We start from the raw sequence: 27,524 nt of genomic DNA, 5'->3' as shown, positions 1-27,524 counted from the left end.
CTTATGGCAGAAAGTGAAGAGGAACTAAAGAGCCTCTTGATGAAAGTGAAAGAGGAGAGTGAAAAAGTTGGCTTAAAACTCAACATTCAGAAAACGAAGATCATGGCATCTGGTCCCATCACTTCATGGCAAATAGATGGGGAAACAATGGAAACAGTGGATGACTTTATTTTGGGGGGCTCCAAAATCACTGCAGATGGTGACTGCAGCCGTGAAATTAAAAGATGCTTACTCCTTGGAAGGAAAGTTATGACCAACCTAGACAGCATATTAAAAAGCAGAGACATTACTTTGCCGACACAGGTCCATGTAGTCAAGTCTGTGGTTTTTCCAGTGGTCATGTATGGATGTGATAGTTGGACCATAAAGAAAGCTGAGCACTGAAGAGTTGATGCTTTTGAACTGTGGTCTTGGAGAAGACTCTTTAGAGTCCCTTGAACTGCAAGGAGATCCAACCAGTCCATCTTAAAGGAGGTCAGTCCTGGGTGTTCATTGGAAGGTCTGATGTGGAAGCTGAAACTCCAGTACTTTGGCTACCTGATGCGAAGAGCTGACTCATTGGAAAAGACCCTGATGCTGGGAAAGATTGAGGGCAGGAGGAGAAGGGGTCGACAGAGGATGAGATGGTTGGATGGCATCACCAATTCAATGAATGTGAGTTTGGGTGGGCTCCGAGAGTTGGTGTTGGACAGGGAGGCCTGGTGTGCTACAGCTCATGGGGTTGCAAAGAGTTGGATATGACTGAGCGACTGAACTGAACTGAATGTTAGCAACAGAAAACTACAAAGGACTCAAGAACAATCTTACCTTTATGAAGAGAAGTATAAAACTTTATCTGAAACACATATTGTTGTTGTTCAGTCACCTGGTTGTGCCTCACTCTTTGTGACCCATGGACTGCAACATGCCATGCCACGTGTTAAGAACTAAGTAAATGGAAAGACATACAGTGTTTATAGCTTGGGAACCTCAGTGTAGGAAAGATGTGGTCCTTCCCCAAATTAATCTGTAAGTAGAATGCAATTTCAGTCAGTCTTTACAGGGTTGTTGTTTGTTTTTGTTTGTTTGCTTTCAGTGAGAGTGTTGGAAAAGGTCTCACATTTCTGCCTGTCTTACAAATAGAAGCAATACTTTTTCAAGGATGTTTGTGATGTGAACAGCGTTAGAGGACAGGGATCTTGTCTACATTCAGAGCAAAGGATAGGTTTATTTACTATCCAATATAAAAATGCCTCCATTCAGGGCAAGGCTTTGTGATGAATAATTCATGTTCCCCAAACTCAGGGTTCTTTAGGTGTGATGCAGAGGCGCACTGCAGGCACAGCAGCCACCTGAGCCCCCAGCCCCCGGCACCCCTGGGACCTGAGCGCCAAGCAGAAGTGACTAAACAGGAAACCCATGCTGCTTGCTTGCCGGACCCTAAGTAATACAACCCTTTGTCTCTGACTCAAGAGTCCTGTGTCTTCTTACAGCATCCATGAAATGTGGCAAGCCAACTTGTTTGCTTCCAAGTGGGATATAATCTCAGAGCCTTCACAGTTCTGTCTTCTTACAGCATCCATGAAATGTGGCAGGCAACTTGTTAGCTTCCAAGTTGGATATAATCTCAGAGCCTTCACAGTTCTTGACAGAGTTGTGATAAATCTCCACTTGTAAAATAATTTAGCAAATTGAATTTCAAGAGGAAACAGTAAGAATTTTGTACTGTGATTTCTCAGAAAGCTAAAAAACAAACAGACCAGCTCTTATTGCCAAGAAAGAAACTGTTCTTTGCTGATTTAACTTTTTCTCCCTAAGGATGGTAAATGAACCTATTCATTTTGTCCAAAGCCTCTCATTTTGACATTTTTGATAATAACTTTCCCTTGCCCTTGTTAGAGCTTAGCATCTCTACTTTTTTCTACTGGCATGTTAAGCTAGTTTTTTTCCCCCCGGATGTGTGCATTGTAATTTGGTTTAAATGTTTGTTTGGCAAGGCAGATTTATTTGGCTTCTTTTTAAAGGCTTAGCACCTTTCCAACTATTTTCAAGATCTCCGTACCCAGTTTACTCTAATTACATCTAAAGATATCATAATCATTTTGCTATTTACCCATAGCAAAGATAAACACAGGGTTATATGCATGAGGAAAAAATGCATGCATGCATTTTTTTCACTTCAGTTGTGTCCGGCTCTTTGCAGCTTTATGAACTGTAGCCCGCCAGGCTCCTCTGTCCATGGGATTCCCCAGGCAAGAATACTGAAGTGGGTTGCCATGTCCTCCTCCAGGGGATCTTCCCAACCCAGGAATCAAACCACCGTCTCCTGAAGCTCCTGCCTTGGCAGGCGGGTTTTTTATCACTAGCACCACCAACAGAGAGAAGAAAAGTCCCTGACTAATAATGATAATAGGATGTTTATTTTAGTACTCTGGTCTCTCCCTTTGGAGAGAAATGCACTTTGGGTGATTAAAGGTCATAAATGTAAGATTTACATCTAGTTTTGATTTTAGTGAGCTTCTGTTACAATACCTGCACTTGGGTTTAGTACGTTTTTTTCATAAACTGATAGATCATTTAGACAGCTTCAGATCCTTTTAGGAGGGAGTTGGCATGTAAATAATACATCATCAAAGACATGTACCCAAATGTGAAGCTCTTTTAAGATAATAGACATTAAAGAGTTATTTTTTGATAAAACATGAAGTACTTAGGCAACATTAAAAATGTCTTAAACTTAGAGTAAATGGGTAGTCCTAAAGAACCTTAAGTTTTAAATCAATGTGTTTTTTTTTTCCTGATCCTTGACATATCTTGGGAAGAGCCCAATGGCATTAAAATGCCTCCCCTTCCTATAAGTGAAGTCTTAAAACCATGGTGGGCAGCAGACAGAATTGCCCACCTTCTGTGTCTTCAGCAGTGCTGGCTGCCTGGCCCATCCAAGTAACCACCCACAGGGCAGCTCCCTGGCCGAGGGTTCCTTCTGCTACTGCTCATCTCCGCTCTGTAAGGACATGTCACTTGTCCTTTCCAGATAAAGGGGTAATACGTCTCTCCACTAGCCTATGTGTTCCTCTCTGCTGGTAAACTCTCTTCTGTGGATATAGGAAGGGGAATGTACTATTTATTTCCTAAGCAGATTTTACAGTGGCCAGTGGGCTGTTTTGGACTAGCTGATTGAGTACAGGGGTTTCTCTGGTGGCTCAAGCAGTAAAGAATCTGCCTGTAGTGCAGGAGACCGGGTTCAACCCCTGGGTTGGGAAGACCCCTGAAGGAGGGCATGGCAACCCACTCCAGTATTCCTGCCTGGAGAATTCCATGGACAGAGGAGCCTGGAGGGCTACAGTCCATAGGGTTGCAAAGACTCAGTGCAACTAACACATTGGGTACAGAATTGTTGTTCGGTCTCTAAGTTGTGCCTGACTCTTTGCGACCCCATGAACTTCAGCACTCTAGGCTTCCCTATCCTTTAGTAATCTTCCAGTATTTGCTCCAACTCATGTCTATTGAGTAGGTGATACCATCCAACCATCTCATCCTCTGTCGCCCTCTTCTCCTCTTGCCCTCAGTCTTTCCCAGCATCAGGGTCTTTTCCAAGGAGTTAGCTCTTCACATCAGATGGCCAGAATACTGGAGCTTCAGCTTCAGCATCAGTCCTTCCAATGAATATTCAGAATTGATTTCCTTTAGGATTGACTGGTTGGATCTCCTTGCAGTCCAAGGGACTCTCAAGAGTCTTCTCCAGCACCACAGTTCAAAAGCATCAATTCTTCAGTGCTCAGCCTTCTTTATGGTCCAACTCTCACATTCATACATGACTGCTGGAAAAACCATAGTTTTGACTACACAGACCTTTGTCAGCCTTTTGTTATTCCAGTAATGGACTTGACTGATCATGGAACACAACATACCTTTTCATAATTTTAATGCTTCTGTGGGTTATTTCATTTTTTGTGTGCTGCTTGTCACTTCACTGTTCGTTTGCTTTCTAGGGTGCTTTTTTTTTTTTTTTTTTTTGCCAGATTGGCTGTGAATCAAGCTGGTCAATGAAGCTTAATTTTTGCTAACTCTCCAGAATGGCTTGTTAATCCTTATTTTACATCTCACTGAGTACTGTACCATGCAGTTTCCTTCTGTTCACCCAAGGAACAGAAAACAGCTCCGTGAAGAAGTAATGTGGTGGATTTAGAGTCTACCCTGAGGAGTCGCCATTTGCTTCTGATTAAAAGTAGAACATAAAATTCAAACCCGGATTTTTGCAGAACTGTTCTGAGTAAATGCCAAACCTTCCTAACTCAGAGCTCCTCTTAGGCTCTTTGCAAGTGCCTTTGTCTACTTGAGAGTTCTTTTCATTTACACATTTCTTGCTACTTACTATATCTTATTTGATTTGGGTACTTTTTAAACCTAAAGAGTAACCTTTCACATTGATCTGCAAAAAAAAAAAAAAATTCTGTTGAAAACAGACCTCATCTCACTGTATTTTCGGCAGACTTTTACTTACTTTTAGCCGTGCTTTTGCCACTCTGTCCGTTCCATCTAAAAATAAAGGGCTGATTAAAGGAAAATAGATGTAATATTGGAACTGTGTCTGCTCTTTATTAATGACTGGCATCCAGTAGCATGCACGCATCTCGTTCTCTTAAATTCTATAAAGATGTCACATGGGAGAAAAGCTTTCAAAAAATATAAATACAACCCCACATGATATCCATACTGCCAATTCTTACAGAGAGCCGAGGAAAGAAAAATGCCTTCAGAGACGAACTGAAGTAGGGGGAAAAACTACTAAAAACCTCAGTATTGTAGGTAACTGATTACGAAACATCGCCCACTGAGGAAAAGTCCCTTTCTTTTTCTAAAATTATCTTTAAATTAAAAGTTAACTAAAATCTTGGTGGGTATTTTTTTGAGGACACAATTAAAAGATATTCTTTGTAAACTTAGTTTTCTTATGGGTTAAATGCCATAGCATTTAAAGTTTTCCTTAAATTATTTGCTAAGTATTTCAAATTGATTTGATGCATTCTTTTGCTCTTACTTGATGTAGTGTCCTCAGCATAGTTAAGTGCAATTTCCTTGCTTGATGAGTTTTCTAATTTTAACCTCAAAATGAAAGGAAGGACTACTTATGCTTCTGAAAAGGTGGGGTAGCCATACTTTTCCCTGTTATTCTGACAAAGTACAAGTGAAACCCCTAGATACTCTGTAAAACAGATATAATAAGGCTGAAAGGTGGAGAAAAGAAGGCAGATCATCTATGGACCTTAAGACCCAAGGAGTGATGTGACGATTTGTTACATGGGTTTTCTTTTTGCCTCATATATTTGGCAACATATATCGAATTTAGATGCTGGGAAAGATTGAGGACATGAGGAGAAGAGGACAACAGAGAATGAGGTGGTGGAACAGCATCATCAACTCAATGGAGATGAGTTTGAGCAAACTCCAGCAGACAGTGAAGGACACGGAAGCCTGGTGTGCTGCTGTCCATGGGGTCGCAAAGAATGGGACACGACTGAGTGACTGAACAACAATCAAATTTAGAGTCGGAGAAGCCAGCAGTCAGGAAACACTAACAGGAGCAGACAAAACAGCGGTGACAACGAAAGCCTGTCCTTTTTAGCCAAAGGATCAGAAAAGGCACAGAAAACTTTTCAATAATTGCTGTCCTCCATCCAAACATCACAGAAAAAAACTATGGCCCCACCCTGCCAGCAAAGGCGGACTGGGAGGCTGGGACTTCCACCCTTGCCAGGCTCTAAGGAGGCACCCCAGACCCCTCCCTCACTGGGTGGTGTTAACAGAAAGCTGAGCAGTAGGGAGCCAAGACTTTGATTTCTACTGGGTGGTACCAAAACCTGCCACCTCCACCCCTGTGCAAGTGGCAACCACACGAGGAGTCGAGTTGCGCACCTCCCAACCACCGGGGTGGTGTCGGTAGAGACCACATAGGAAACAGTAACACTGCCCCTCCCAGCCAGGAAGACATAGGTGGGGGCCAGAACCCCCCTGCCCAGTGGCAGAGGGGAGCCGCTCTCTCAGATGTCAGTGGAGGTGTAGTGGGGAACCTCATTCTGTCTCATGTGGCAATAATGTCACAGTCTTTCCTTTTCCTTTGCCGGAGTGGTGTCAGAGGAAAACAGCTAAAACACAAGGCTTAAATAAGATCCAGAGTCTCATAACATAATGTCCCACATGTCCAGATTTCAATGAAAAAATCACATGTTCTTCCAAGAGCCAGGAAGATCTCAAACTGAGTGAGAAAAGGGCATTCAATAGAGGCCAACACTGAGCTAGACGACATAGAAGGTAGAATTATCTGAAAAAGGATTTAAAGCAGCCATCATCCACATGCTTCACTGAGCAGTTGTGAACAGTGAACAGGAAGTTTCAGCAAATAAATAGGACATATAATTTTGAGCTTAGTGGATATTTTAGGCTGGAAAAATAGAACTGAAACAAAAATCTCAGTGGATGGGATGAACAGCAAAATGGAGGGGACAGAGGAAGCAGTGGGTTCCCTGGACAATAGAACAATGCAAATTGCCCAAATCTTAGCAGAGAAACAGACTAAAGAAAACATAAAAACAGAGCCCTGAGGACCTGTGGGACTGTGACTACAGATCTAATGTTTGTAGCATTGGAGTCCCAGGAGAAGATGAAGAAGAGAGAAGGGCTGAAAAAGTACTGGCAGAAATAAGGGCTGCAAACTTGCAAATTTGGCAAAAGATAAAAATGTTCAGTTACAGGAAGCTAAGTGTGGTAAGCTGAATAATGGTCCTCTTAAGATAGGGATTTCCCTGGTGGCTCAGATGGCAAAAAATCTGCCTACAATGCAGGACACCCAGGTTGAATCCCTGGGTCAGGAAGATCCCCTGGAGAAGGGAATGGCAACCCATTCCAGTATTCTTGTCTGGAAAAACCCAATGGAGAGAGGATCCTGGTGGGCCACAGGCCATGGGATCACAGAGTCAGACACAACTGAGTGACCAACACAGTGAATAATGGTCCCCTTAAGATATCCACATCATAATTCCAAGGGCCTCTTAAATCAGTTACTTTACATGGTCACGGGATTTCACAAAGGTCAATTATGGATTGTTAGATGGAGAGACTCTCCTGGATTATCTGGGTGCACCCAATGTATTCACAAGAGTTCTTACAAGAGTGAAATAGGAGGGCCAGGCAAAGAGATGTAAGGATAGAAGCAGAAGGAAAGGTGATACGATGCAAGGTCACAAGACTAGATTTAAGACAGCCTCTAGAGTCTGGATGGAGAAGGCAATGGCACCCCACTCCAGTACTCTTGCCTGGAAAATCCCATGGACGGAGGAGCCTGGTAGGCTGCAGTCCATGGGGTCGCTAAGAGTCGGACACGACTGAGCAACTTCACTTTCACTTTTCACTTTCACACATTGGAGAAGGAAATGGCAACCCACTCCAGTGTTCTTGCCTGGAGAATCCCAGGGACGGGGGAGCCTGGTGGGCTTCCGTCTATGGGGTCGCACAGAGTCGGACACGACTGAAGTGAGTTAGCAGCAGCTAGAAGCTGGAAAAAGTGAGAAAAGCGATTCTGACCCTTACCACCACCAGGGGAAATGCAGTGGGTCTTCTGACTTCCAGATCTATGATTTTATAAAGTTGAGATATTCTTAACTGCTGCCTTGGTTCCTTTGAGCTGGTCTAGCAGAATACTGGAGACTGTATGGCTTATAAACAACATGAAGGGATTCTGGGTTTTGACAAAGATGCAAAAGCAATGAAGTGAAGGAAAGTTAGCCTTTTCGATAAATAGCCTTGGAACAGTTGGGCATCCATATGTAAAAAACAAATGAACTTTAACCTCCCTCACATCTTCTGCAAAAATTAATTCAAAATGGATCATGGTCTTAAATGTAAAACACAAAGCTATAAATCTCTTGGGAAAAAATATAAAAACAAATCTTTAAGGTATAACTAGGTAAAAAGTTTTTAGACTCAACACCAAAAGGAAAATTTGATAAATTGGATGTAACCAAAATTTAAAACTTTGCTCTGCAGAAGACTGCTAAGAGGATGAAAAGGCGAGGTACAGAGTGGGAAAAAATATTTGCAAACCATGTGTCTAACAAAGGACTAGTAAAAGTCAACAATAAAAAGAAACAAACAAGGCAATTAGGAAATAGACATTTCACTGAAGAGGATACACAGATGGCAAATAAACACATGAAAAGATGTTCAACATCATTAGCCATTAGGAAACTGCAAATTAAAACAAGATCAAAATGGCTCTACACACTTCCCAGAATGACTAAAATACAAAATAGTGACAACACCAAATGCTGGTGAGGATAGGGAAAAACTAGATCGTTCACATTGTTGTAGAAATATAAAATGTTGTAGCCACTCTGGAAATGAGTTTCTTAAAAAACTTAAACATGGACATTTATCCGAGAGAAGTCAGTAAGTATGCTCTCACAAAAATCTTTACTCAGATATTTGTAGTAGCTGTATTTTTAACAGCCAAACCTGGCTCATATGTCCTTCAACAGATGAATGGTTAAACAAATGTGGTATATCCATACCATGGAATACATATATATATACACACACACACACACACATCAGCAATAAAAAGGAGCCAGTTACTGATAAATGAAGCAAATTGAATGAATCTCCAGGGAATTGTGCTGAGTGAATAGGGTCAATCAAAAATGGTAACATACAGTATGGTACTATTTACATAATGTTCTTTAAAATGACAAAATGATAGAAATAGAGACCAGATTTGTGGTTTACAGGGGTTAAGGATGTGCTAGGGGCAGAAGGGAAGTGGGTGTGGCTGTAGAAGGGCAACCTGTATAATCCTGGTGGTGATGAAAATGTCTTGTATCTTCCCTGCATAGTTGTCAATTTCCTGGTTGTAATGTTGTACTATAGTGTTTCCAGAAATTACATTGGGAGAAACTGAGCAGTGGACACATGAGATCTCCCTGTGTTACAAGCAACTGCATATGAATCTACAAGCATCTGAAAACAAAAACGGAATTAAAAAAATTAAGGGACTTTTCTCATGGTTCAGTGGTTAAGCATCTGCCTTCCCAGCAATGAAGACACAGACATAGAGAACTGATTATGGGCGTGGGCAGGAGGAGGAAGGAGAGGGTGAGAAGCATGGAGAGAGTAGCATGGAAGCATATACACTACCATATATAAAATAGATAGCTAATGGAAATTTCCTGTGTGACTCAGGGAACTCAGACCAGGGCTCTGTAACAACTTAGAAGGGTGGGAAAGGGTGGGACATGGGAGGAAGGTTCCAGAGGGAGGGAACATATGTATACCTATTGATGATTCATGATGATGTATGGCAGAAACCAAAGCAATATTGTAAAGTGATTATCCTTCAATTGAAAAAAAAAAATCTGCCTTCCCATGCAGGGGACAAGGGTTCCATCCCTGGTCAGGGAACCAGGATCCCACATGGCCACAGGGCAACTAAGCCCGCGTGCTCTGAACTCTGCTCACCTTAATTATAGAGCCCACATTGGGCAATAAGACCCGACACAGTTCAGTCGTGTCTGACTCTTTGCGACCCCATGGGCTGCAGCACGCCAGGCCTCCCTGTCCATCACCAACTCCTGGAGCTTGCTCAGACTCATATCCATTGAGTCAGTGATGCCATCCAACTATCTCATCCTCTGTCGTCCCCTTCTCCTCCTGCCCTCAATCTTTCCCAGCATCAGGGTCTTTTGCAATGAGTCAGTTCTTTGCATCAGGTGGCCAAAGTATTGGAGTTTCAGCTTCAGCATCAGTCCTTCCGATGATTATTCAGGGCTGATTTCCTTTAGGATTGACTGGTTTGGTCTCCTTGCAATCCACGGGTCTCTCAAGAGTCTTCTCCAACTCCACAGTTCAAAAGCATCAATTCTTCGGCACTCAGCTTTCTTTATAGTTCAACTCTCACATCCACCTGTGACCACTGGAAAAACCAAGAGCTGACACAGGCATAAATAAATAAAAAAAATTTTTTTTGAGTGAAGAGCTTTTAAAATGTTCTGTAGATAATTTCAGTTTGAAAAGTTGGGTCAGTATCATACTATACAGAACTTTCCATATCCAAATTCAGAAAGTTATTACAATGAAATTGCCTCTTAAAGTATAGTTATTCTTTGGTGGGGGTTGGGAAGGAAAGCAAGGGGTTCTGTTATATTGATCATATGTATCCAAAAATTGTTAATACTTGTTGAACCCCAACACTGTGTAACGTCAATAGCGTTTTAAAAACAAGGACACTCTGACACAGAGAGGTGAAATACTGTCCTGATGAGCAGTGAGGCCAAGCCTGAACTGGTTCAGAAACATGCATTCTCTCTCAATGACTACACTCTTCTACCTATTCACGCTAGCTGCTTATTTCACCTCTAAACATCTTTGTGGTGCATGGCACTGACTTTAGAAAGTTTAAGCATTTTTCCTAGGCCCTGCAGTAGTACATCTGAGATTGAAATTCCAGGCCTTTGCTATCCAAATTCCATCCTGCTCCTACCTCAGCAGAAGCTATATATCAGATGACCCTCAAATCTGATCCTCAAGCCTTGTTTTGTGGGCCTGCTTAGTGATGGAAGGTAGAGTATTATTTTTCAAATCATAGTAGTAGTAGCATGTATTTAAACATAGTGACATATCATGTGAAAATCCATGTTTCCAGCTTCTCTTAAAGGAGGAAAAAAAGGAAAACATTCGCCAACACTGCATTCACGTTCCCAAGTTCCCCAAAGGAGTTAGATGTTAATACATGTGCTTCGTGGTTGCCCATTTACACGAGGCATGTTTGCCACAGTCCTTACCATTCCTTATTGCCTCCCAGATAATGCAGCCAGCCATCAGCTGCCTTTTTATCATGGCATGACACTTGTTTTCCTTAGAATAAAGGAAGGCAACATTGTTCACCTTCCTTTCTACCAAATCTGAGACGGCTTTGTGTTCTTCTGACACACTTCACTCATATATGGTAATATATGGTATCTGATCTTGCCTGACCCTGGTCAGCACTTGAATTTATGACTCACCCTTCATGACAGGGCAAAGCTGTGACTACTGCTGACACCATTGTCTCCTTCTCTTCCTCACCTGCCCACAGGGGCTTCTGTCTTCCAAGTTTTTGCAGCCTTTCTCGTCTCTTCACTAAGAATCTATTGCTGCCTTTTTTTCTTTTTTCTTTTTTTTTTAGCACACAAGTCACATTTCTTTCTCATGGCTTTAATGTTCTACCTTTTATATTAGCAATTTGTCTAAATGTATCATCCCTAATTATAAACTATTTAAAGTTATATTTCTAAAAACCTCCATTATTAGAGAATTTATAGTTGTCATACTTAAGACTCCCATAGAATTGGAGGAGTTGAAATCATTAGTCCAACTAGGGAAAGATAGTCACTGAAATAAAATAGGCATACACAAAATAAAGTGTCTTCTTTGGCATTTCTTAAGTTAGTAATAAAGAGTATTGTGCAATTACTTCATTGCTACGGTTACTTTAATATTTCTTGCTAAAGACTTTCTGGTAGTTCTGTCAGAGTTTCAATGAGGTACTCATCAGTTGAATTAATTTCATGACACTTAATATGTGTAATAAGTAGTAATATTTCTTCTGTGGGATTCCCAGGTGGCACAGTTGGTAAAGCATCTGCCTGCCAGTGCAGGAAATGTAAGAGATGTGGGTTCGATCCCTGGGTCGGGAAGATCCGCTGGAGAAAGGAATGACAACCCACTCCAGTATTGCTGCCTGGAGAATCCCATGGACAGAGGAGCCTGGCGGGCTACAGTCCATGGGGTTACAAAAAGTCAGACACAACTCAAGTGACTTAGCACACACACATTTCTTCTGCATCCACACACGAATTTCTTCTGCATCTGGCTTTCTAACAAAGTATTCAAGGTGTTTTCAATTTTACGACTCAGAGGTACCATCTCTCTACAAAGAAGCCCAATTCTGAATGTCTCTACTGATTCTCAGATTTGTTGTTGTTGTTTAGTCACTAAGTCATGTCTGACTCTTGTGATCCCTTGGACTGTAGCCCACCAGGTTCCTCTGACCATGGGATTTCCCAGGCAAGCACACTGGAGTGGGCTGCCATTTTCTTCTCCAGAGGGTCTTCCCCACCCAGGGTTTGAACCCAGGTCTCCTGCATTGGCAAGCAGATTCTTTACCACTGAGCCACCAGGGAAGCGCAGTTCTTAGTTACACAATCTGAAGTAGTTGATCTGTTAGGAAATGGAAGTAGAGAGTTGCACATAAGGGGAATTTACCACAAGGGAAAGGTTAATCAGTTATTCATATTGATGTACTTTGTAGTACTTAGCACCTTGTTGTTACAGAACAGACATTCAGAAGGAGCTAATAATATTCCATGTGGAACTCCTAAGTAATTCACTACTGTATTATGCTTAGAAGTGTTTTTTTTCTTCCTGTCCAAACTGTAAATGACAAGAGGCTGCTTGTTTGTAGCCATTGTGTTAGGATTGAGGGATGATGGAAAGTTCCAGGAAGATGATAAGCTTTCAAGCTGGGCATGTGACTAGTGCTGATAGAAGATGGGGGTGGGTGGGGGATTGCGGGAATGGAAAGCTGCTTGGGATGCAAGCTGTGGGCTCTACGCCCATCTCGCTGCCAATCCCTGTTATCTTTATTTGCAGGGAAGGTCTGAGAAGGCTGAGATGCAGCTTGGTTTTCACCAGACCCAGACATCAGTGACTTCTTAACTCATAATGCCACTGTGGGAGAAACTGGAGCATTTGCAGGAGAGAAGGAAGGTGATGGAGTGAGTGAAAGGGTGTGGAACAGAGTAATAAGAGAGGATAAGAGCTTGTACTGTGGAGCCAGACTATTTGTTGCTATGTGTCTGCCTCCCTGCCCCGCCCCCATCAGCTCTGTGACCTCGAGCAAATAATTAACCTCTCTAAATGTCAGTTTCCACGTCTGTAAAATGGGGATAATAACTGTATTTCCCTCATAAGGTGTTGTCATATGAAAGGTACATAGAACACGCCTGGCATAAGATGTCAGCCACTGTTAGTGTTTCTGTTATAGAAGGGGAGGCTCACAGAGCCGGGACCAGAAGACAGGCTTGTTCTGTCCTGTACCAGACAGTCAATGTTTCCTTTCATAAGTAGCAACATCTTTTCACTGTACAATTTTTTTTTCCCCTTCTTTGTCAATTGCTCTTTTTATTCTGTACCTGCAAGGTCATCTGAAACAGCCTGTCTTTTAATGTAATAAGTCAGGAGCCTAGAAAATAGATAAAATAAGGCAGGACAAAGAATGGCAAGTCAAAGCTCTGCATGCTTTTGGGACGCTTATCAATGTATGCTTTCAGACGTCTCTTTGGAAAACCTATTTCCAGCTTTAGATGTTTTTTCAGGCTTGGTCTTTGCACTAAACCCAAATATCTTGTCATTTCCGAAAAATGTCCATCCGTGACTTATAAAATATTATAGAGATCTTTGGCTCTGTTGGAAAAGGCCTTAGTTCTTATCTCTACTTCATTAGGGACTAGAGAAGAAAAGCCTTCATATTATAATAGAATTTATTGTCCCCAGTTCTTTTCAAGACACTTGTTTTTAAAGATATTTTTCATACTAGATTCAAATCACTTTTTAAGTTGATTTTATTAAACAGATTCAAACTTTATCACTTTATCTCAAGAAATGAAAGAATGAAAGCGTTAGTCATTCAGTTGTGTCTGACTCTTCCTGACCCCATGGACTGTAGCCCACCAGACTCCTCTGTCCATGGAATTCTCCAGGCAAGAATACTAGAGTAGGTTGCCATTCCCTTCTCCAGGGGATCTTCCCAACCCAGGGATTGAACTTGGGTCTCTTATGTCTCCTGCATTGGCAGGCAGTTTTTTTTTTGTTTCCCACTAGTGCCACCTACGAAGTCCTATCTCAAGAAACAAGTACATAAAAAATAATATGCAACTGAGTACGTAATTTGAATCCAGAGACTCTGACATTGAAAGAAATAAACTAGCAGACACTTGCTGTATTTTTTCTAGTTCTGTGTGTCAGGAGTTTTGCTGAAAACATTGATAATAATTTTCCTTCCCTGTAAGGAAAACTATTCTTGAGTTCAGGGATTTCATAAACCCAGTTCCATGCACTGGGCTTGATTCCTGTGGGCCAGACAAGTAGGCTGGTTCTCTCCATGTGTACCAGGTGGGAGTCCTGTCTTCAAGGAGCTGCTCTTCCAGCCCCCAGTGTGGCTCCTTAGAGTAGACTTAGGGATGGAGGAGAAGGAGCGGAGAGAATTATGAGATGAGGTATTCATGTTGCCATGGAGGCAGTTGGGACTGAGAAGTGAACAGAGGAGTGAAGGAGGTTGAAAGACTTTTGAGATGGCAGGGAAGGGTGACTTGAGCTCTGACTGCTCTTTATTATCCAATATCTTCTCTCTTTCCTGTTCTTTCAGCAGCTGCAGACTTTATCTCTGATGTGGGGGGCTATGGAGAGCAGGTTATGAAGTCGTGAGGAGTAAAAGTGGGGATGTTTCTTTCCCTGTCTCTTGCCCCCTCCTCCTCCTCACTCTTGATCCCTTCCCACCTTGTCACATAGAACTGACATCCCCACTGGGTTGCAGAGTGGAAGCCTGGGAAGGGAGTTCCAGAAGAAAATGAAGCAACTTTGTTTTCTTCCTCTCTTCTGGTCTCCTTTACCACTTCATTTCTTTCTAGGTCTCATGGGAACGGGAGGTCCAAATGAGGAAGAAGGAATGCCTCCTCTGCCCTTTTCACCTCCCCTCTTCCTCCTGGCCTCGATGCCAGCAGTTACCCCCTTGCCACACAGAAACACACACAGTCACATACATACACACTTACACTGTAGGTCCATCTTGAGGTGTGCATGTGTGTGTAGGACGGGGGTAATTAGGGCTCCAATAGACAGAGGTTTGAGAACATAAAACTGGATGTTGTAATCAAAAGAAGACCTTAAAATTGTGAGGGGAAAAATCAGATGATTCAGCTATTGGCCTAAAATGGAGTCCAGAGAACTAGTTCTAAAATTTTAGTGAAATTGTTAGTCGTTCAGTTGTGTCCAACTCTTTTCAACCTTATGGATTATAGCCCACCAGGTTCCTCTGTCCATGGGATCTTCCAGGCAAGAATACTGGAGTGGCTTGCCATTTCCTTCTCCAAGGAATCTTCACAACCCAGGGATCGAACCCATGTCTCCCGCGCTGCAGGCAGATTCTTTACCATCTGAGCCACCAGGGAAACCAACAATAAAGCAGAAGATTCCAACTGACTGGGTCAAAAAGACTGCAAAAGCCTTGAAAAGTGAATTCTAACTGGGCAGATGGGAAAAGGGGGCCAAGGAGCAGAGCATGTTCCTGGCAGAGGTAGCAGCTTTATGCAGGTAATAGCGTTAGCTAGCACAAGAAACCAGAGAAGGCAATGGCACCCCACTCCAGTACTCTTGCCTGGAAAATCCCATGGACGGAGGAGCCTGGTGGGCTACAGTCCATGGGGTCGCTAAGAGTTGGACACAACTGAGCAACTTACTTTCACTTTTCACTCTCATGCATTGGAGAAGGAAATGGCAACCCACTCCAGTGTTCTTGCCTGGAGAATGTCAGGAACGAGGGATCCTGGTGGACTGCCGTCTATGGGGTCGCACAGAGTCCGACATGACTGAAGCGACTTAGCAGCAGCAGCAGCAGGGCAAGAAACTCAGATGGGTACCAGAAATGAGTGAGCCAGAGGGTCTCAAAGCCCTCTCAGAAGGTCAGCAGATGGTACAGAGATGGGTAAAACCTCATGCATTTCCTTTTATTCTACTTTAGCAACAGCACTGCCATGCAGTGTTCAAAAGCACCTGGTGCTTGGCTGCAGTATCTGGGGGACGATAGGGAGTGGTAAGGACTGTGGCCAACAGAGAGCACATGCCTCATCTAAAGGGCAGCAGTTCAAGAGCTTCACTCAGTTGCTGCTTTGGGGAATTTGGGAATACAAGTCCAACGCTGAGAGATTTTATATTCCACATGATATACACTAGGCCCTGTTCTGTGCGTGCTAAGTCGCTTCAATCGTGTCTGATTCTTTGCGACCCTTTAGACTGTAGGCCACCAGGCTCCTCTGTCCATGGGATTCTCCAGGCAAGAATACTGTAGTGAGTTGCCATTTTGTCCTTCAAGGGATCTTCCCAACCCAAGGATCGAACCCGTGTCTCCTATGGCTCCTGCATTGCAGGTGAATTCTTTACCGCTGAGCTACTGGGAAAGCCCAGGCCCTGTTCTAAATGCTTAATATACTCATTTAGCACATCTCCAAAAATGTAGTGAAGGTTTCCCCAAACCTGTTGCCTCAACCAGTTCATGACAGACTTCCTGGGATGTGCAGCTCAGCAGTATCTTCTCTTTGCACTTTTTCCCCTTCATGTACTAGTATTTCCTGAATGCTTTGTACCCCAGATGACAGAATGATATTCTCTTATGAAGGATATTGCCTTGAGAGAGAGGAGAGTGCTTCCAAGGTAGGATTGGGTACTTCTGGCTCTCTTTGATTAGCAGTCCCTCTCAAGGATTATTTAGGAAATGCTGCCCACAACAATGTCAGTCTGTTCTGGTCTCCCACTAATCTAATGTTTGACTTTCAGCACCGTGCTCACATTGTTTCCAAACTTCTGCACCAAACTTTGAATTTTGATTCAGTTAATCTTTTGTGTTTTTATAACAGGCCTTCTTCAATGCGGTGCTTTTCTTTTATATCCAACAAATTGTTCCTGATTTCTAAATGCATAGAAAGAAACTGAAACTTGTGGGGAAAAGTACAGCCAATCTTTTTTAATACCTGGAGAAATTTTTTTCCAGAAAAGCCACTGCACTGAGAGGGTACCAGTTGGTATTCAAATCTGAGTCAGGACAGATGTTTGCCACATACAGTGATGAAAGTGCATGCCAGTGCTTTTTCACCTTTTGGAAAATAGTGGCCCAGGAGGGATGGGATTTGAATATTACTGAATATTCCTCACTAACCACTTTTATGGCTGAAATCCTGAAGAAAAACTCATAGTAAAGTTTCCCTGATGCTGGGAAGGATTGAAGTCAAAAGGAGAAGGGGGCGGCAGAGGATGAGATGGTTAGACAGCATCACCTTCTCAATGGACGTGAATTTGAGCAAACTCTAGGAGATGACTGAGGACAGAGGAGTCTGGCGTGCTGCTGTCCACGGAGTCACAAAGAGTCAGACAAGACTTAGAGACTGAACAACAAAATAGAAATGAATAGCTCCCAACCTGAAACAGGAAGAATGAAGTACGACTGGACAGAGAAGATGTGGAGGAAACTGGTTTAAAAGATGCAGTGACAGACCAGCAGATCAAGAGCGACTCAGAGTTTTTACAAGTTTTCACATGGTTCTAGCTTTGTTTTGTTTTTCTGGGAAGGCATATCCTTGAGGGTTTGAATAATATTCACTTGGTTGGTCTCCAGAACTCCAAGGCAGGGCCACGTGTAGCTGGGACTTAGGAGCAGTTAGTGAAGTAGGGACCAAAGGTTGAAGGTGAAACATGGACCCAAAAGGTATCACAAATGTGAGATCCAGATCTTGAGCAGGAAGCCTGGTGGCCAGTTCCACACACCATCACGATGTGGGCTGTGTGTAACCAGCAAGCCCTCTGCTGTATTCTAGATTTCCGTTTCCAGCATCTCTAAGTGTATTCACAGTATTCAAAGATGAAAGGAATCGGTGACAAACACAAACAACCGGTGTTCTCAGCGCAAGCTGTAGATACACAGAAGAGTAATTTAAGGAGGAAGAGTCCTGAAGGAACAGGAGGGGTTGGAAGGTGTGAGGCCCTCTTAGGTATCTGCACCTGCAGACTTTTCAGCCTTTCCTCGTCTGTAGAAGGAAGCTGCTGAGCTAGATGGTTCCCTAGCCTGTGGTTCTCAGACTTGAATGTGCACGCAGATTGCCCGGGCATCCTGTGACATTGCACCTTCTCAGTTCCTAAGTCTCGGGTGGGGTTGAGGTTTGCTGTTCTGACGGGCTTCCGGTGCTGCTGCTAGGCCACAGACCACATGGCGTTCAGCTCGCTCTGCGTGATCTCTCAGCCCAGGCTTCCACAAGCTCTGCATGTCTGTGAGCGTGTGATCATCTGGCATTTCAGAAAGACAGGAAGATGGCAGCAAACATGCCTGCCGTGGCAGTCACTCTTCTCATTCTTCATAATCAACTTCATCAGAAACCCTTTATGTGCCTAATTATGCATGACAATTTCACATGCTTTACAAAGAGAACTAACTCGATTTGGCCCCCGCGTTATCAGACTTGACAGCCTAAGACAGCTGGAGAAATATGCGTAGAGACAGTAATAAATATTGAGGCAGTAATAAATATGGAGTGATAAATATTCATCCATATATTAATATAAAACATTAAAATAAAAAAGGTTATGTATTTAGCATGGGCCTTAGGATATTATAGGGCTTCCCTGGTGGCTCAGAGGTTAAAGCATTTGCCTACAATGCGGGAGACCCGGGTTCTATCCCTGGATCGGGAAGATCCCCTGGAGAAGGGAATGGCAACCCACTCCAGTATTCTTGCCTGGAGAATCCCATGGACGGAGGAGCGTGGTAGGCTACAGTCCATGGGGTCGCAAAGAGTCGGACACGACTGAGCGACTTCACTTCACTTCACTTCACTTCACTTAGGATATTTATCTTTCTTACAGTGTTTGTACCTTTTCAAAATCTGAGAAACTAAAAATGCTGACTGTAATTTTTATTTAAAGAAAGAGAGTTTCTGTTTTTCAGATGGTGGCTGGGGAAGGGGAGGGTCCCTTTATAAGGTTTCTTGTTATTGTTGTTTTATTTATTTTTAGCTTCACTAACATCAAAAGCAATATTCTACGAGCCCCATGTGCCTAACCCTGATTACCATATATGTGTGTCTTGGCCTGATTTTGTGTTGCTCAATGCTGAGCATGTGGACACAGTTTCATTAACCTCAGGTCTTTCTACCTAAGGACCTTAAGCCCATCAAGTCATTCTCACATAGTCCTTGGGAAGCAAAAGAGGCAGGACCAGATATTGTTATCTCTGAATCGTGGGTGCTTCTGGTCTGTCCGGAGTCTCGTGGTAATTAACTCACACGGGAAGGCTTAGATTCCATTCTACTTCTTCTATACATGTGCTAGACTCACCCAAGGTCTTGGCTGCCTTGGTGGAGAAAGGGATCCAACGAGTGGCCATTGCCAACATTCTCTCCTGACAGCAGAACAAATTTTGTTACTGATGGGCCACCCACCCACTGGAGATTACATTCAGGTCCCCACGGTGCTGAGCAGGTTTGTTACAACTTATCACAGTGATTTCAGATTCATCCCTTTCATTGATTTCTTCTAGCCGAGAAACGGCTGAAAGAATTATCACAGAGCTAGAAAATGGTCACATCTCACCAAGGATGCCTGTGTCAGATATTAGTCATCATGGGATTAGAGACAGTTGGCTTATTGCTTTATACTTTCTTGATTCAAGTAATATAATATTTAGTGATGACTATGTATGGGCTTCCCAGGTGGCGCTAGTGGTAAAGAACCCGCTTGCCAATGCAGGAGACAGAAGAGATGTGGGTTCGATCCTGGGTCGGGAGGATCCCCTAGAGGAAAGCATGGTAGCCCACTACAGTAGAATCCTATGGACAGAGGAGCCTGGCAGGCTACTATGATCCATTGGGTCACAAAGAGCTGGACACGACTGAAGTGACTTAGCACTCATGCATACGTGTATGGACTTAGGAATGCAGAGGTACAGATAAACTGTATCTGGCCACAGCGCTAGGCAACAGCAGTGTATTATCCAAAATGATTTGCGTGAGGTGTACCTCTGGAGTCAGGTACCCTTGCATTTGAAACTTGGCTTCGCCACTCACTGGCTGTGTCACTTACCTTTTCCAAACCTCCGTTTCCCCATCTGTAGAATCAGCATAACAATAGAACAGATTCCATGGAATTCTCAGGAGATCCCATGAGATGAGGGTGTATGGAATGTGCAGCACAGGGCCTGCAAATATTAATAGGAAGCCTTGTAACTGGTAATTTTTAGTAATCATAGTAAAACTATTACAAATGACAGCATCTGAAATCATTTGAGTCTTGAAAGAGAGCAGAGATTCTAAATTCAGCATTTTCATATTATTTCATGAGTGAGTATTAGTGTGGGAGTTTGTATCTAGGTTAATGAGAATGTCACACTCTGTTTATTAGGAATAAAGCTGTTATTGAAGCAAAGCCTGCATTAATTAGGCTCAACTTCATCTTTCATTCAGTTATGTCACATACAGCTGTTGTTTCCCTCGTTTTGTAAAATTAACTAGAAAGAGTGAAGGCAGTCTGCTCAGATTAAAGAAGACATAAAAACCCTGAGTAATTATTAGAGCCAGAAGCTAAGCCTTTATGAAGCCACAGTGGCAACACTATGTATTTTGCATTAGTGTCTGGTAATAGACCTTTGTGGGCACCGGGAGCTGTGCAGGCCAGATCGAGGGCACTGAGTAGCTGGTTGCCCCTCAAAGCTAGTTGAGAGCAGAGGGGGAGGGGTATCTGGAACTCCATCTTAGGAAGTGAGGTGATGCCATTTGCTGCAGACAGGGTGGGAATGTGGGTGAGGCGCTCCAAGGACCCCATACTTCCATAAATGGAATCCAAAGCCTGCCAACTGTATATTGTAAGACTGAAAGGCAGGACCAAGCAAGGGCAGGAGGCAGCTGAATGGAAACCCACGAAGCCAAAATGAGCCATTTAAGGTGGAAGAGGGGAAGCAGAGCCCCAGGAAAGTCCCTCAGCTCAGAAACCTGTTCAGTAACACTTTTTATAGAGTGCTTGTGGCTTCTGGGCAAGTGGAGGTTGACCCAGCTTGGCACAAACGGAAGCCAGTTCTTCCCCAAATTCAGTGTGCACGTGGCTTACCTGTTCAAATGTAGATTCTAATTCAGTAGGTCTGAGATTCTGCATTTCACACAAGCCACAGGTATGGTTGGCGATGCGAGGCCGGGGACTACACTTTGATCGCATGAATGAGTGATAAGTCGATTCAGTTGTGTCTGACTCTTTGCGACCCCATGGACTGTAGCCCACCAGGCTCCTCTGTCCATAGGATTCTCTAGGCAAGAATACTGGACTGGGTTGCCATGCCCTCCTCCAGGGGATCTTCCCAACCCAGGGATCCAACCCAAGTCTCTTGTGTCTCCTGCATTGGCAGGAGAGTTCTTTACCACTAGCCCTACCTGGCAAGCCCATATTTTGAGTAGCAAGGGTTTAACCCACTCTCTCTACCTGCATTCCATTCTTGGTCACCACCTCTTTCTATTTAACCCCGCTCTTGTACCTGAACTCCAGCCACTCTTGCACTCCACCTACACCTGCAATCCACGTCTCCTACTAATCCTCCAGGGCATAACTCATCTCTCTACCTCCTCCGCGGCTTCACCTGTGCTGTAATGTGGCTGAAGAAGCATACACTGCTGTACGAGTAGGTCTCGCTTTCATCTCCATGGGCCCTTCTTCCTTGTCGGTTTACTCTTTCACTCACTGGAGGACTTATTCCTCCTCCCTACTCTCCTGTCAGACCTCCACTACTTCCTTCCCCACCCTTGCTGCTGCTACTGCTGCTAAGTCGCTTCAGTCGTGTCCGACTCTGTGTAGACGGCAGCCCACCAGGCTCCCCCGTCCCTGGGATTCTCCAGACAGGAACACTGGAGTGGGTTGCCATTTCCTTCCCCACCCTTACTGTCAGCTAATATCCCTGCCTCCATTTTTCTTCTTTGTATCATGACTTAGAAAAGAATTTCCTCCTGTTTCCTCTGCTGGATCTGGATGTTTATGTGTGAGTCACTGGCCCAGGCCTTCTGTGCAGCAGCCATGGGAACACTGGGCATGCTCTGATTCATCAAGCATCATGGTGGTCACTTCGGGACCTAGGGTGACCAGCCCCTCTCTGACTTGCCTTCCCACCACTCTCCACGGAGTGGCAATGTCCACAGTTGGCCCCTGATCGCCCTCCAACCTCTATCCTATCCTGCACCACCAGCGCCCAGCCCCCAGCCCCCTCAGCCCCCCACCATGCCCAACCCCGTCCCCCCAGCTCCCACCCAGCCACGCCCACTTCCCCTCCCAGCCCCCACCCAGTCCCAGCCCCTCCTACTCCCTCACCCAGCCCCTCCCACCACCTTCAGGGCTCTGCTCAGCATATTTTACCCCCTGAGATCTTTCCCAACTCCCTACTTAAAGTAGTGCCTACCCCAGGGCAGCACTCGGCTCCATACTGGCTTCTGTTATTTTCCTCAGAGATTGTTATAACTGTTTCGTCAGAAGGCTGATTTGTCTCCCGCCTGCACCAGAAAGCCCCAGAGGGCTGGGAATTGTGTGTCTCCATCAGTATTGAAACTCCACCTGGAATAGTGGCCAGCACATGATAACTCCCCTTGAATATCTCAACAGATGCTAGAGTGGATGTCAAAGTGTTTGTTGCTTAGCCATGTCAGACTGTTTGCGACCCCATGGGCTGTAGCCTGCCAGGCTCCTCTGCCTGTGGGATTCTGCAGGCAAGAATACTGGAGTGGATTGCCATGCCCTCCTCCAGGGGATCTTCACGACCCAGGGATCCAACCCAGGTCTTCCACATTGCAGGCAGATTCTTTACCATCTCAGCCACCAGGAACATGTAGTTAAACTAGAACAGAATCAGAAAAAGCCAGTCAGTAAAAACTACATACCAACATATGTATTCATAAAGCCACTCTGTTGTTCGTTGCTCAGTTGTGTCTGACTCTTCGTGACCCCATGGACTGCAGCACACCAGATTTCCCAGTCCTTCACTGTCTCCAGGAGTTTGCTCAAGTTCATGTTCATGGAGTCAGTAATGCCATCGACTCACTCTGGATCATTTGAATTGACATGGCTACCTGTTTTGGGACTCTTTTTCACCTGACTGTGCTGAATGTAATAGAAATCATTGAGCCTTCCAAGCCCTTGGGGGATCAGGAGGGAAAATGACTAGCATTAAATTCTTTCCAGAAATTCCTGTCCTTCCTTTTCTCTTCAGTTGCTTTCAGGGAGGTCAGTAGTTAAGTCAGGATTTAACCCAGCACCTGCTCAGGGCTGTGGGGCTTCCTATCTTCATGTGGGACATGGACAAAGAGCTGTAACCTGTTAGCACTTAACAACAGTTCCTCAAGCCAAATGCCCACTTCCCTTAGGGCTGATGGTGAAGAATCCACCTGCAATGCAGGATACTCGAGTTCCATCCCTGGGTCAGGAAGATCCCCTTGGAGAAGGGAATGGCAACCCACTCCAGTATTCTTGCCTGGAGAATCCCATGGACTGAGAAGCCTGGTGGGCTATAGTCCATAGGGTCGCAGAGCGTCAAACATGACTGAGCAACTGACACTTTCACACTTTTACACACTTCAGCCTGTACATAGGTTTTATTACTTGTGTCTCTCTGTATCTTATGTGTTGGTAACTTGGTTTCCTGAACTGAGCCTCTTTGCTTTTGTATAACATAGAGGTCTATTAGTGTTAGACTCATTAGAAAAGACCCTGATGCTGGCAAAGATTGAAGGCTGGAGGAAAAGGGGATGACAGAGGACGAAATGGTTGGATGGCATCACCGACTCAGTGGACGTGAGTTTGAGTAAACTCCTGGAGATGGTGAAGGACAGGGAAGCCTGGCGTACTGCAGTCCATGGGGTCGCAAAGAGTCAGACATGAATGAGCGACTGAACAACAACTATCAGTATTTAACTCAAAACAGTTATTGCTCTACTTAGGAACAGGTGCTTTTCCCAAACCCTGTTTCTGTTACAGTTGTTTAGAGCTTGAAATGCAGCTTCGTGGTTTTAATAACAATGGTGTGGCTGGTGTGGAAACCTTCCAGAGCTCACGGCTTTGCTGAGCTGTCTTGCTTAGTATTTGAGAATGGGGAATTCCCCACAGAAGGGCAAAGAGGAGAGAATTTCCATTGCTTTTCTATGTTGAAAGCAAACCCTTTGCCAGTGTGATCTTTCACCCTTTTCCTCCTAACCAGACACTCTCCCTCATATTCTGCTGCACCTTTCTCTTGCAGGTCCAGCCAGGGGGCTCTTAGCTCACATGGTCAGGGGCCCTAGGACATTGGATGGGGGCTGGGGAGCTCCTGTCTTGCTGACCTCTGGATAGTCTGAGCTGGCAGGCCATGGAGGGACCACCACCTTGCTCACTATTTCCCTTTGCTCTTTCTCGAATTGGTTTGCATTTTATTTCTTTCTAAGAAATAGCTCTTTCTTTTCTCTTTTAAACTCTGTCAAAAAGGGGAAAAAAAATCACATTGGTTTACCTCAATTGGTACTTTTTGTAAGACTATTCAGTCTAGTTATTGGGTCATTCTTTTTCACTCAATGCTTTTTACTTCTGCCTAATAGTTTAAGATACCTTCTTAGATCCTCAATCTACAAAAACAGAATATTAAATTTGTGATTATGTTCCTCAAACTTGAATCACGCATCCTCTTGGAGGAAGTGATCTTTGTAAGTGATACAGATTTATCTTAACCGTAGGAAACCATGCTAACAAAAATACGGCATTTTTCAAGATGAAGATATAAAATAGTATGGCTAAATCTATTATAACAATTATCACACAGTTCTATGCAGTTGGGGAAGGTCCCCTGGAGAAGGAAATGGCAACCCGCTCCAGTATTTTTGCCTGGGAAATCTCATGGACAGAGGAACCTGGCAGGCTACCGTCCATGGCGTCACAAAGAGTCAGACATGACTGCACAACTGAGCACACAGACAGACTTTTGTTCCAGTCTGTTCCAGATAAAATATATCTTTATTCTGATAACACTGTCATCTTCTTGAGGCATGAAACCATTTTTGTTTTTGTTTTTGTTTTAACCTCTAAGAACCTTGCATGCTGGAAGGTACACATGTTTGTGATTTGAAGTTAACCCATAGTTACCGTTAGTCTGTGAGAAGAGATGGAATGAAGTTATGAGTAAGACATAAAGCATGGGTGTAATTAGTAATCATTGACAGCACATGTGATTAATGCAATCATTTTTACTTTACTACTGGAATAAAATTTGTGATAATACATAGATCTGTGAATATTGGCAGAGCAAGTTTTAGCTTTTGTGTTTCAGCGTTATTTTTTACCTTACTAGAGGTAAATTAATTATTTTAGTTACTTTCTTTATTGCTCAGAACTTTAATAAGTAAATGAAAAAGATCATCATCTTACCCTGCATTGTGATGTGCTTAGTCGCTTAGTAGTGTCTCTTTGCGACACTACTGACTCTTTGAGACACTGACTCTGACAATTTCTGACTCTTTGCAACTCCATGGATGATACAGCCTGCCAGGCTCCTCTGTCCATGTAGATTCTGCAGGCAAGAATACCGGAGTGGGTTAGCCATGCCCTCCTCCAGGGGATCTTCCCAACCCAGGGACTGAACCCAGGTCTCCCACATTGCAGGCAGATTCTTTACCATCTGAGCCACCAGGGAAGCCCAAAGAGTGAATATGACAGAAAACAATGAGAAGATGGCCTGATTTGAGCAGTGAACACATAAGTAGCCTGCGTGCATATTCATGGGATTCTCTAGGCAAGAATACTAGACTGGGTTGCCATGCCCTTCTCCAGGGTCCTTCCCAGCCCAGGGGTCAAACCCATGTCTCTTGTGTCTCCTGCATTGGCAGGCAGGTTCTTTACCCCTAGAGTCATGTGGGAAGCCCTTTATTACTGCAGTTTAATCCAGTTCAGAGTTTTGAAATTGTTTCCTGTTGTGTTTCCTTTCCAGAAAACCCCGAGGTCATTCTCTTATTTCAACAGTTGAATGCAACTTCACAGCTGGGAGAGAGTGATTGTGAGGTATTCATTTTTCTGGTTTATTCTACACTGTTTATCCATGCTTGCTTACAGTTTAACTTTGTACAGGCATCAAGGGCATATTTGGGTACTCTGAGATGTGGGACTGGAGACACACAGCTTTGAAGCTGAAAAATCTCAAGGGTATTTGCTAATTCAGTTTTGAAGTTAGCACCAGGAGGCTTCTGCCCCAGCCTCTAAGACACCACCCACCATGCTTCCTACAACATGGTGTTTCCCTTTGGTAAGTGATGGGCATGAGCTTGGTTCTCCCTTTTAATGCCTATGTGAAATTAGGCAAAGGGCCTAATCTCATTCAAGTTCTGTGTTCATCTTTGAGATGGAGACTATAATTGGATAGCTTGATGAGTTTCCAGTTCCAAACAGTGCTCACCACCACCACCAATACCAGCAACAAAATATATATTGGACTGTGTTTTACTGTTATTATTATCAATAGTATTGGTCATCTCATTTAGTGCTGATAATAAAGTTATATAAAAATTCTTAAATGACTTTATGTCATCTATGAACAGAACTGAAACCAGAAAAAAATCAGCCAGCCTAAACGAACAAGTTAACACAAAGGCATTCTTTATTTGATGTTAACAATTAGTTTGCTACATGTTTATCTGCTTTTCTAATGAATCCTGGACTTTGAAGTGCTCTGCCCACCCATTTAAAAGATTTACAAACCTCAAGCACTGTGACCTGACTGACCTCTGTCCATTATACATCATTATCCAATTCCTCTTATGGGCCAAAAAGGAAAGAGTACATCTGGTCTGAATCTCTTCACAGAAGCAATCTTGTAAAATAGGCCACTGTCTTTCAATCAAATCTTTCCTTTAACTTGTTGAGAAGCTCTTTCTTTTGCTAGAGGAACCCTTTCCTCTTAGGAGAGCAGGGTGCTATTTGAGGGTCATTGGGGTTCCCCTCGGAGATCTTTCTAAATATAACTGCAGATCCTGGAAAACAGCCTACCCTTTAGTTAAGTTCAACTTAAGAGTCAGTGTATTAGGAGCTTCAATTATCCATGCTCCAAAAATGCCTTCCTCTGATCTCCTAGCATTTGATAAGAATCTCGAATCAGGGGTTATATATTGTTTTCTCTAATGCACTTCCATTTTCACTAAAGCTGCTTGCCTTACATATTTTATTTGTGGGCCTGAATTATAGAGCATTTTCTAATTAGGGGACATTAAGATTTAACTCAAGAATATATATTTTAGAATAGGGCTCAGATGTTTCTGAGGAGGAATCACACAGTCCTCTTAAGTTTCTAGAAAGCATTGTATTGAGTGCTTTTTTTTTTTTTTTGTAGGTGGTAGATTGCTTCAGTCTTACTGTGGGGATATTTTCCTGCCTTTTTTAAAAAATTGATCTGAAATTTGCAGTTTGCTGTCTGCCAAATTCCTGACCCCAGCTTTTGGTTATCATCATTTGTATATCCCAAGCAGTTTTCAAAACTAATCTGTGCACAGTGAAACCTTCTTCCCCACCCCTCCTCATTTATCTGCTACTCATAACTGATACCTTCTCCTGGAATCAATATTTTAATTAAAGGCATCACTGTCGACCTCGTAACTCAAGCCAGCAATCTCCATCCTGTCATTGCTTCACTCTTTGCATTCAGTCCACACTGGATCCCGGAT

At 43.5% G+C, this 27,524-nt stretch overlaps 1 protein-coding gene across 2 annotated transcripts in view; it reads left to right on the top strand.

Moving 5' to 3' along the window:
• PAG1 (phosphoprotein membrane anchor with glycosphingolipid microdomains 1) overlaps window positions 1–27,524 on the top strand; it is a 155,813-nt gene that overhangs the window by 25,674 nt on the left and 102,615 nt on the right. Inside the window, exon 2 of one of the 2 annotated variants that reach the window (XM_027561254.1) lies at window positions 25,802–25,872. The exons of the other annotated variant lie outside the window; for it this stretch is intronic. The gene's annotated coding sequence lies outside the window, so the exon portion shown is untranslated. The remainder of the gene's footprint in view (window positions 1–25,801; window positions 25,873–27,524) is intronic. 2 annotated transcript variants of the gene reach the window in all.

This window comes from Bos indicus x Bos taurus, chromosome 14, assembly GCF_003369695.1.
Source record: "Bos indicus x Bos taurus breed Angus x Brahman F1 hybrid chromosome 14, Bos_hybrid_MaternalHap_v2.0, whole genome shotgun sequence".
Lineage (NCBI taxonomy): Eukaryota > Metazoa > Chordata > Mammalia > Artiodactyla > Bovidae > Bos > Bos indicus x Bos taurus.
The sequence above is the reverse complement of the archived record's forward strand: the minus strand, read 5'-3'. Positions and strand labels throughout refer to the sequence as shown.